Source organism: Nycticebus coucang, chromosome 9 (genome assembly GCF_027406575.1).
Source record: "Nycticebus coucang isolate mNycCou1 chromosome 9, mNycCou1.pri, whole genome shotgun sequence".
Taxonomy (NCBI): Eukaryota; Metazoa; Chordata; class Mammalia; order Primates; family Lorisidae; genus Nycticebus; species Nycticebus coucang.
Genome location: NC_069788.1, coordinates 39,565,903 through 39,577,956, shown reverse-complemented (window position 1 = coordinate 39,577,956; position 12,054 = coordinate 39,565,903). Strand labels below are relative to the sequence as shown.

General features: G+C 43.3%; 1 pseudogene across 1 annotated transcript; it reads right to left on the bottom strand.

Moving 5' to 3' along the window:
• Nucleotides 1-10,379: 10,379 nt before the first annotated feature.
• Nucleotides 10,380-11,692, bottom strand: LOC128593866 (tropomyosin alpha-3 chain-like; annotated as a pseudogene). Its single transcript, XR_008382417.1, has one exon. The product of XR_008382417.1 is annotated as a tropomyosin alpha-3 chain-like (transcript).
• Between the last annotated feature and the right edge of the window lie 362 nt (nt 11,693-12,054).

The window sequence follows — 12,054 nt, the reverse complement described above, 5'->3', positions numbered from 1 at the left end:
AGCTCAGGCGATCCATCAATGTTGGCTTCCCAGTAATAACCTTTATAATAAATGGCTAAATGTGTTTCAGAGTTCTGTGTGTCATTGTAGCAAATTAATTAAACCCAAGGAAGGGATCATTGGAACCCCCAGTAGACAGCCAGTTGTCAGAAACTTAAGTAGCAACCTACTACTCGCAAGCAACATCAGAACTGGGGGACAATCTGGAAGGACTAAGAATTAGTCCCTCAACCTGGGGGACCTGACACAATCTCCAGGTAGATAGTCTCTGATTGAATTACAAAACAACTAATGGTGCCTGCTGGAGAATTGATTGGTTGTGTGTGGGGAGAAATAGTAGGTGAAGAGTAAATGAAAAAGGCCTTTTGTTTTTTCCAGTATATCAGACTGCCTTGAGCACATGCTTCCAAAACCCAATGAAATACATCAGGACCTGTGCTCCACATTCAATGTTGTTGTCTTGCTTTAGCCTTTGGATTCCCCAGGTCGTTGTTGATTTTACTACCCCAAAAGCAGCCCCAAAATCTCTTTACTACTTTCCTACAGCATTACAACACACAATAACTCCTGACTGTCACTTGTGAATCAGTTTTTGAGATGAGGGAGGAGTTGTGCTTACAAAAAGGCATTATACTCAAACATTAAAGGGCTTGTTTTGAATTACAGTTGCTCTGGCCCATGTGACAGCCCTGCCCTCTTCATTTGGAACAAGGTTGACCTGCAAGGACTCATGGTAGGAGCAGTGGCTCCCATAGGCTAATGTCACCAAGTATCCCGACTCTAGGAAAGACGATTCTAAAACGATTCAAATTCAATTTAAGACCCTGGACCAGCTATACAGAGACCTCAACTTTGTAATATAGCACTTGACTCTCAAATTCTGCAAATGTACTCACTTGATCTGCCATAATTATAGTTTAATAGTATTTGATGATATTTCCCTGGACCCCAGAATGTCAGTCATCTCTCCAGCTCACAGTGTTCCTTAGAACAAGAAACAAAAGCTGAATGAAAAGTAATTACTGCTCAAGTGGACTAGGACCTCCTCCTTCTGGTCTATTCTTTGAAAAAGTTGGTAGGAGGTATAAGAGGGGGTGGCAGTCAGCCTCTAAGATGGTCCCCAACAATCCCCTCCTACTGGTGTTCATGGTCTTGTGTAGTCCCCTCATCTATACCAGGATTGGTGTGTGTGACAAACAGCACACAGAAGTGATGGCATGCCACTTAGGATATCAAGTTGTAAAGACACTGCAGCTTCTGTTTTGGGTTCTGGCTTCCTCTTGGATCACTTGCTCTGGGGGAAGCTGGTGCCCTCTGTTTTGGTCATGCAGGGCACCCTGTGATGAAGCCCATGTGATGAGACACTGAAGCCCTCCTTCCAACAGCCCACGGGAACCAAGACCTGCCAACAACCCTGTGAATGAGCCTGGAGCAGACACTTGCCCTGGAAGCCTGGTGCCCCAGGAACAGCTTGACTGCAGCCTCTGAGCCAGGCCAACCACACTAAGCCACTCCTGAAGGCCTGAACTTTAACAACTGAGGCAATAAATCTTGTTATTTTTAACTGACACATAATTATACATATTTATAGGGTACATAGTGATGTTCATTCTAATCTGCTAAATTTTGGAGTATTTTGTTGCATAGAAACAGATAACATGCAGTGGCTCCCTGAATCCTGGGGCCATCCCAAACTTCTCATTGCCTGCATTGTATTGGAACTTAAAGCAACATGTAGCCTCTGAGTTATGCATTTGTGGGGGTTGAGAAACACGGTCTGGACACTCAGTAAACATAGACCACTTTTGAACTCCATCATTTAGGGAAAGGGAGTCAAAAGGGAAGGAGCATACGAACAGATCTGTGATCGGGGAAGGCAGTTAAGAATTTTATTTTTACTCTAACACATACCTATCCTAATACCCCTCTTAATTATAAGTATAGTTTTGGTTGCCTGAGCTGGGCCTTCCTCATTGTACAGGCAACGCCTCACTCCCTTTCTCCCTAGTGTGCCTATCTGTATGCATATACACAGGATGAGAATTTTTGCTTTGTAATTTTTGGGGATAATTTTAGTTGGAGAGGAAAGTTCAGGAAGCGAGTAAAGACAAAGGTCTGAGTCCTGTCTCACTCCAACAGACTGAGAGAGGTTAGACCCGCTCTTCAGGAGAGACTCTGATACACAGGGTAAGGATCTGGGCCCAAGGAGAACTACTTTGGAGTTGGGGAGGAAGCTTTTCTCCATCTTCCTGCCAGACCCCAGGAATTTGGCTATCCGTAGGATTTAAGTCCCAGGATATAGGCCCTGGATGCATGCCCCAGGAGGTGGCATGTCCCCCTCCCGCTTCTGTCCCTCAGAGACAGGGAAGGTTGGATTAAGTCACCAGAAGCAGAGCGGCTGAGACCCACCCTGAGTTACATCCCCCCTTTTGAGTACCTGGAGTTGTTTCTATTCTCCTGACTAGGCCCCTGTTGACACAGAGCCTATCACATCAGGTAAGGAACTCTACAACTTTTAAATATTGCCAGGAGTGCATAGAAGCCATAGTTCTGGGCCTTTGGCCACCCTTCCTGAGTCTCCATCCTCGTCTGCTCCAGGTTGAACATGTGTGTCTGATGGATCAGTGCTCTTATCACTTGGCAGAGTAAAGGAGTCAGAAACAGGAGATGCTTTCAGAAAAGAGTCACGTCAGGCAGAATGGTACACTTTCAGAAACGCATCTCACTGCCTGTTAGGGATTACTTCAAGCAGTGTCTCAGTGAAGGTTCCCTTTGTGCTTGGCTAAACCTGGGCTATGGAAAGAACACAGCCCCCATTATCTTGAATATTTAACATTATTTCACTGGAGGTTTAAAGCATTAAGAAAACGAGAATGTGAAACACACGAAGCAAACAATTCTTAGCTTCAAGAAAAATCAAACTAAGCATATGTTGGTTTTAGTGCAGTTGAATCACCTTTATAATTTGGCAAACAACCCCTGTAGGAAGCCTATAATTTTTCTTCTAAAATGTGGTTTTATTCTTCATACTTTCTCCTTCATGTTATTTTTTTGAAATATAAAACTAAAAGCTCTATTACCAATACCAAAACGTGTTTATGGCTCCTTGGTATATTGGATTAGATCAAACTGGTTTTGTTGGATTTCTCGCATTATAGAGAACCAAGCTGGCATTGGCTTCATGGAGGAGTTCGTCACGTCTCTTCCCTGGGAATGGGGCTGTCTTCATTTGAAGGCCACGTGTGATGCACAGAAGTGAAGGGAAATAACTGAGGCTGTTTCACTTTAACAATTTTCTGTAAGGCAAACAAAACAGCAGCATTCTATTGCATGAGTTTCTCAAAAAAAAAATAAATAAAAGGAACCAGTAAACTGGAGTTACTTTTTTACTTCCATATGGGGGAAGATCTACAGAGCTATGGTGATATACATACATACACGTCAAAATTCTTCAGCCTTTACTATGTCTGCAGATGCAAAGTTTCATGTTTGCTTTATGCATTTTTAAAAGCCTATGGTTTTTAGTATGTGGCTTGGAGGACTTTTAATTTTTGTTTGTGGATTATTTATATAGATGTACATTTCTTCCAAAAGTTCTTGCCTTTATTGTTTATAAAGGTCAGGACACTGAAATGTTGAAATGTTTCTAGAAATTAAAAGTAAAGAGTACAGAGTAAGGTCATATATTAAAAAATCTCCAAATCATGCAGTGGGGATGCCTGGTATATGTGGGTAACTCACATGACTCCCTGTCTGACAATGACTTGCTAAACACTGGATATTGGCACTGAGCATTTAAGAATGTTTATTGTATTGAATGAAGAGAAAGAATCAAAATTTAATAAGCTGTTTGGCCACCGTGTTTTTACATTTTAGGATTCAGCTTCCTCACCTGTGAATTAAAAGTCATAGATAAGACTTCTGAGGCCAGGAGGAAAGAAAGGGTCTGTTTTTAAAAATGAGAAACCCAAGCTTCTCAAAGTCAACCATTTAACAGTTTCTTCCCTGCTAGTTATAGGTCAGATCACAGGTTCTCAAACTTGGTGCACATTTGGTATCTCCTAGGGAGTCTTAACACGTCCTCATGTCCTGATCTCACTCCTGTATTCTGCCTTAATTGGTGCTAACATGGCCTGTGCATCAGAAGTTTCTAAACCTGCCTGGGTGATTCTAATGGGTACTGAAGTTTGAGAAGCTAGGTCTTGTATTAGAGTCACCTGGTTTGCTTCTTAAAGGTGCAGCTTATCCTCATGTCAGGCCCAGAGATTCAGATTCTGTGGGTGTAGAATGGAGCCCCCAGGCCTACCTCTTTAACGAGTTCCTTCAGCTCTTGGGGCAGGGGTTCTCGGAGCCACAGTTTGAGAAGCAAATCCTCGATGCTCATTTAAGGCTGTTATTCTCCCACCTGCACCATAAGGAACAACTTCTCTAGATTAGAATCCAGCCTTGGAAAGCTGGGAGAGGGTGAGGAGCAAAAGAGAACAAGAGGCCCTTCCTTGAAAATATTGTAGACTGAAGTCTGCCTAATAGAAATCAGGACACTAAAAGGTGATAGGCTAAGGATAGTGGGAGGATCCTTCCAAACACATGAAATTCTCTGTAAAAAGAGACCCAGGGGCAGCACCTGCGGCTCAAAGGAGTAGGGCACCGGCCCCATAGGCTGGAGACGGCAGGTTCAAACCCAGCCCCGGGTTTGAACCGCAAACTGTAAAACTGCAAAAGAAAAAAAAAAAAGACTCAGATATGAGCAGTTTAGATAGGATTGCAGGGGACCAGGCTATACGCCAGAGTGACTGAGGCTCAAGCTGCCTGTTCCATCCTCAGGACCCTGGGTCCTCACATGTGGGTCTCAGTGAAGTGGACAGTAACTGTGGAGAACCTTTGGCCCAGTGTGCCTGGGTGGACTCATCAGGTCAGGGTGCTCAGCGGGCTGGACTTTCCTGCTGGTCTGCTCCAATATAACCACCAAATGCCCTCCTCTATTATCCAGGACGTTCATTCCACACAGACCTCTAGATAATGGTAGAGAGGACCAAAGGTGTGGGGTTGGGAATAGCAGACACTGTTGGTGCCCAGGCTCCTCAGCCCACCCAGTTCACAGCACACTGGCTTGACCACCATGCGCCAGCACCTGCTCCTCTGCCTCTTGCTCTGTCCTCAAACACAGTGACATATGCTTGAGTAGCCCTCAGCCAATGACTGATGGGAGTTGGCACTAGCTCCCTTACCTCCTGGGTGGGGTGACTGAAGCCTGTTTCCTACAATGGCTCCCAGAATTCCTCCATGAGATTAACCTCCATTAGCAAGTATGGTGCCCTGTGTTGGCTGCTTCTCTTTCTTTTCTCCCTTCTCCACTCCCAACCAATGTTTCCTGGATCACATCCAAAATAAACTATGTGTACTTGAATGTCAGTTTGAGTTTCTTCACAAACAGATGCTAAGACAAAGACATTCAGATTGCTGGCTTCTTGTAACTCATCCCCACTTTTATAGCACAGTTACTTCTGCATATTTATATGTGATGCCCTCGGATAGAAACAAGTACTATTTTTGGTTACAGAGAAGGTTACAGTGCTCAGATATCTGAACTAAACACCTTTAATTGTCAATAATACTCAAAGGGGTTCTTGAACTTTAGACTTTATATAAAGACAAGAGAATGGTTCTACAAATTGCAAACAATTTAATTTGTGATATGCATAGTCACTCAATCATGGGAACAAGTAGTCATGAGCAAATTTAAAGTGGCTGGTAGGCTTAGTTTATAATCATTATTTCAAGATGCAGACATATGGCATAAACGGGATATTGTTCGTCCTTTGTGCTAGGAAATTGATGCCTCCTGTAGCAGCCCTCTCCTCTCCCTCCCCTGTCACGTGCTGACCCTTTTCTGGGCCCCTGCTGTCCCACAGCCCTTTCAGGTCTGCGTTAGGTCCTCTCTGTTGTGGAACAGAAAACAGACACAATGTGAGCTCCGTGTCCAAGTGATCACACACACTAATATTTGTTTCGTACTTCCATCTGCTGTTTCTATAGTTCTTGTTACCCATAATTTGCCATCACAGATCTCTGATGTAGAGCACAGCAGTTTATTTCCCTTCAACACACTTTGCAAAGTGAGTGACAGCCATCAGCCATCAGTAATGTGACTCTCCTTTTTGGGCAAAAAGCCACCTTCCTGGCTACCTTCTAAAAGTCCTTCCTCCCGGCCTTGTGGACATTAGTGAATACTTGGCTGGTTAAACAGTGAACCTCTGATGGGTTCAGTGAGAAGTCTGTGTGGATCTGGTATCACATGACCCATGTGGATACCACACAGCAAACACTGGGGTCTTCAGGGATATCATTCATTTTCAATAATTTCTCATCCCAGAATCAATTGAAACATAAATACCAGGGAAGTCCCAGTGGAGATCAGGCTATAAGCCTTATTACTGGTGGAGGTGGACTGAAGAATGTGGCTTCAAAGATTCTCCCACCCTGCAAGTCTAGCATTACAGCCGTAGAGGAGTGGTTTGGCTTATAGAGAAAAGCTGGGTGGAATCGATGGCCAGAGCACTGGAGGGGCTCTGGCTCAGCCTACAATGCCGCCCATGGGTGAGGCCTGTCATAGGGTATGGATGCAGGATGTGAAGAAGAGAGTGAGGCAAAGCCACGCCTGCAAGAGCACTGACCAAGCACCCAGCCCAGTATCCCAGTGCGGCCCTGAGAGTCAGACTGTGACCTATTTCATTAGCTATTTCTTTCCTAGGGAGGAGCTAGGCTGCTGAAGTATGGTCCTTTATTCTGTGGATTTTCATGTCCTTGATCCTTGAATCAAGTTGGATGAAATTACTACATGTCTTTCATTATCTTGGAGGAGGGAAAGGGGTAGGAAGACTGCTCTGGTCTCTCTCATAAGCACACCAATCCCACCATGAGGGCTCCCCACCATGAGCTCATCCAAACCTAATTACCTCCACATACCATCACGTGGGTTAGGGCTTAATCAGAAATGTCTGGAGCAGAGGTCCTCAAACTACAGCCCACCAGCCACATGCAGCCCGCCGAGGACATTTATCCTGCCTGCAGGTGTTTTTGCTGCTGCTGCTGCCTGTCCTGCTTAGCAGATGACTGGTCCTGGGCCCTCATTGTGTATGTGTGGAATGTGCACCACTCTCCAACTCCCTTCCTTCTGTCTCTCGACGACACCTCTCAGTCTCAGGTGTGATCAGATGAGTCACGAGCTTGCCTGTGCAGAGCCTGCTGCTGCCTGAGGTAAGAACAAGTTAGAATTTTTTTTTTTTTAAGTTAGGAGGTCTATTTTTTTTAATTTTGCAGTTAGTAAGGCCTTTTTTTTTGTGGTTAAGGGGAGCCTTTTTTCCCTGAAGTTAGGAGGTCTTTTTTGCAGATGGGGGTGCCTTTTTTTTATGTTAGGAGAGCCTTTTTTTTAAAAGTTGGTTAGTTGGTTGGGGGTGATTTCTGGGGGGGTGGGTTGCATCACAGTGATAATACAAATAGTCAGTACTCAGAGGTAATGATAATTGTAAGTGCTCAGTGTTAATGCAAATAGTCAGTGCTCAGTATTAATGCAAATGGTCAGTGTTCAGTGTTATCACATGAGGGCATGAGGGTCCCAAACTGGTAATCTGCCTAGGGCCCCATGGGAACTTAATCCGGCTCTGCAGACAGCTGAGGAGTAGGAAACCCAATTTACTTATTTATTTATTTATTTATTTTTTATTAAATCATAGCTGTGTACATTGATATGATCATGGGGCATCATTCACTAGCTTTACAGACCGTTTATCAAGTTTCACATATACCCTTGTAAGATGCACCGCAGGTGTAATCCCACCAATCCCCCTCCCTCTGCCCACCTCCCCCCTCCCTCCCTCCCCTCTTTCCCCCTTCCCCCTATTCTTAGGTTATAACTGGGTTATAGCTTTCATGTGAAAACCCTAAATTAGTTTCATAGTAGGGCTGAGTACATTGGGTACTTTTTCTTCCATTCTTGAGATACTTTACTAAGAGGAATATGTTCCAGCTCCATCCATGTAAACATGAAAGAGGTAAAGTCTCCATCTTTCTTTAAGGCTGCATAATAGTCCATGGTGTACATGTACCACAATTTATTAATCCATTCATGGATCGATGGGCACTTGGGCTTCTTCCATGACTTAGCAATTATGAATTGAGCTGCAATAAACATTCTGGTACAAATATCTTTGTTATGATGTGCTTTTTGGTCTTCTGGTATATGCCCAGTAGAGGGATTACAGGATTGAATGGCAGATCTATTTTTAGATCTCTAAGTGTTCTCCATATCTCTTTCCAAAAGGAATGTATTAATTTGCATTCCCACCAGCAGTGCAAAAGTGTTCCCTTTTCTCCACATCCGCGCCAACATCTCTGGTCTTGAGATTTTGTGATATAGGCTAGTCTCACTGGAGTTAGATGGTATCTCAAAGTAGTTTTGATTTGCATTTCTCTGATGATTAAAGATGATGAGCATTTTTTCATATGTCTGAAGGCCACGCGCCTGTCTTCTTCAGAGAAGTTTTTCTTCAAATCCCTTGCCCAGCCTGCGATGGGATCCCTTGTTCTATTCTTGCTAATGCGTTTGAGTTCTCTGTGGATTCTGGTTATTAAACCTTTGTCAGAGACATAACCTGCAAATATCTTCTCCCATTCTGAGGGCTGTTTGCTTGCTTTACTTACTGTGTTCTTGGCTGTGCAGAAGCTTTTTAGTTTGATCAAGTCCCAGTAGTGTATTTTTGAAGCTGCTTCAATTGCCCGGGGGGTCCTCCTCATAAAATACTCGCCCAGCCCGATTTCTTCAAGGGTTTTCCCTGCACTCTCCTCTAGTATTTTTATAGTTTCATGTCTTAAGTTTAAATCTTTGATCCAGTGAGAGTCTATCTTAGTTAATGGTGAAAGGTGTGGATCCACTTTCAGTATTCTACAGGTTGCCAGCCAGTTCACCCAGCACCATTTGTTAAATAGGGAATCTTTTCCCCACTGAATGTTTTTAATTGGCTTGTCAAAGATTAAATAACGGTAAGTAGCTGGATTCATCTCTTGATTCTCTATTCTATTCCAGATATCTACCTCTGTTTTTGTGCCAATACCATGCTTCTTTGATCACTATTGATTTGTAGTATAGTCTGAGGTCTGGTAGCGTAATTCCTCCTGTTTTGTTTTTATTTCTGAGTAATGTCTTGGCTATTCGAGGTTTTTTCTGATTCCATATAAAATGAAGTATTGTTTTTTCCAATAATTTCTATTGTTTTATGTCCTAAGATATAATCAATCAATCAAAAAGTGAATACACAAAAGTGTGTATAATAAGTGTGTAATACACACTTTTGTGTATTCACTTTTATTAGGATGAAATGTTCTGCATGTCTTTTAAGTCCATTTGTCCAATGGTCAAGTGTAAGTCCACTATTTCTTTGTTTATTCTTGGAGGATCTATCCAGAACTTCCAAAGGTGTGTTAACATTTCCAACTATTATAGTGCAGATCCATTAAGGTTTTATAAATCGAGGAGCATTCTGATAGGGTGCATAAATGTTAACTATTGAAATCTCTTCATATGGTGTGTTTCCCTTGACAAATATTAGGATCCATCCTTGTCTTTCCTTATTTTTGTTGGTTTTTTTTTTTTTTGAGAGTTGGAGGGACTGGTTCTTTATTTCAAAAAGACATATCAATATTCATTATCAAAACAGTTGCACTACTGGTTTTCTCTTTGTCCCCATTGGCCCCAAAGAGACCATACCAAAGGAGAGTACATTTTAAGCCAATAAGCTGCAGGATGTACACCTAACAGGCCTCACTCAGAGAAACCTCACCAAAAAGCGGGGACTGGGCAGGGAAAGAAACTTTAACAGGTTTTCAGTACCCTGCCAGCTCAAAGACTGTAGAGAGCTCTCACAGCCAGATGGGGTGCCCAGGATGCCCCAAACCAAATGAAGCAAGGTTTCAAATAATATAAAATTTTCAGAGTCTTGTACATAAGCTATTCAAGATTTCTCCAGCACAGACTGTTGCAAAGTACGAGGAGATGGCACTTTTAGACATAGCAGCTTCGGACCCAGAAAGGGTAATGCGATGAGTTTCATATTGCTAAATTAGTGGCAAAACATAATTTTCTTTAAGAAGTAGGAGAGCAATTATGTGGTCCACTGAACATAAGGAGCACATGATCCATTCTCTGAGTCGTTGGCAAGGGGGTAGAGACAGGATAAAAATCTGGTCTCAGAGGTCTTACCATCTTAATTTGGTCACTTCTAAGGATAAAAATAAAAAATAAAAGTTGTCCAAAGATATCTTAAAGCTGAAAACCTCAACAGTATGTTTTTGTTGTTGTTTCTTTCTTTTCTTTTTCTTTTTTTTTTTTTTTTTTGGCTAACTCCTCCTAGGATCACCTTTCTGGTTTGGCTGGTACTTTGAGGAGTGAGGTTGTCCATAGAGGAATATCTCCCTGGGCTCTGTTTGGTTCTCAGTAAGGCAGGCCCATACCTTTTCCCCCTCTTCTAAGAAGAGGGCAATATGAATTAAACTGAAAAGTCATCTTCCAAAAGTGAGAAAGGGATTAGATTGCTGCTTCAAGAGCTGGGGAAGTATCTGGAATGTTTTACAAATGGTTGCCACAACAATAAAAAAGGTAGTTACAAAATGTGTACATCACAACATGCTTTTAAAGACATTTTGCATTATGCTGACATTCCCTTAAATGTTGTTCCCAAAGATGCTCAGCCTCGAGCCCAGCTGGAATTTCTGGGAAGAGACAGAGATAGTTTGGCAAAAAAGACATGGCGGAGGGGTAGTAGGGGATGGAGGGAGCGGAGAAAGGAGAAAGCAGTCTTCCAGTTAAAGATCAGCCCTCAGTTCAAAGGTCAGCTTCAGGCAGGATGGCCTCAGGTGGAGTCAGGGTCAGAGGGAGAAGCGGCAGCAGAGGGGACTGGGGTGCTCTACATCTCATCCAGGTCAAGCAGAGTCTGGTCCAGCATTCTTTGTGTACAGAGGTGCTCCTCTTTGGTACATTTCAGTTTATTTTCCAAATCATCAATTGTCTTTTCCAGCTTAGCTACCGATCTCTCAGCAAACTCCACATGGGTCTCTGCCTCCTTGAGTTTATCAGTAAGAATTTTTATCTCTTCCTCATGTTTGTCTTCTTTTTGAGAATACTTTTCTTCAGCAGTGCTCAGACACTTCAGGTTCTGGTCCATCAGTCTGATCTGCTCATCCATCTCAGCGACGGGACTCTGCCAGCTCAGCTCGTTCCTCTGTGCGTTCTAAGTCTCCTTCAATAATCACCAACTTATGAGCCACCTCTTCATATTTCCTATCTGCCTCTTCTGCAATATTTTTCGCTTCTTTGAGCTGGATTTCCTGCAGTTCCATCTTTTAAGGCTAGGTTTTCAATAACCTTATACCTCTTTCACTCTCGTCAGCAGCTTTTTCCACTTCCTCCAACTTTTGCAGGGCAGTGGCTAGGCGCTCTTGGGCACGATCCAGCTCCTCTTCAACCAGCTGGATCCTGCAGTTCAAGGAGGCCACCTCAGCCTCGGCCTGCTCCTGGGCCCGCCTTTCTCCCTCCACTTCCCGCTGGAGGCGCTCGGCTCTCTCCTCTGCATCACTGGCCTGCTGCTGCACAACTTGGATCTTGCGCTTCACCGCCTCGATGGTGGTGATCCCAGCCATGGTGCCTGCACTGACCCCGCTTGAGCCTCGGGTCCTGTCTCCTCATTTTTGTTGGTTTAAATCCAGTTGTATCTATAGATAAGTTGCAACCACTGCTTTTTTTCTGAATTCTATTTGCCTGGATTATAGTTGTCTCTCCCTTCACCCTGAGTTGTTTTATCTTTTGAAGTGCGTCTCCTGGAGGCAACAGATACCTGGATTGAGTTTTGTATCCACTTAGCCAACCTGTGCTTCTTAAGAATTGAAGCCATTCACCTTGAGGATTGATAGTTATGGTAGCGTTTTGGCCATCTTGTTTTTCAAAGGTCCAATGCATATCTTTTTAACCCTTTCAGCATTGTGGAAGCTAGGTTTTGTTCTTTA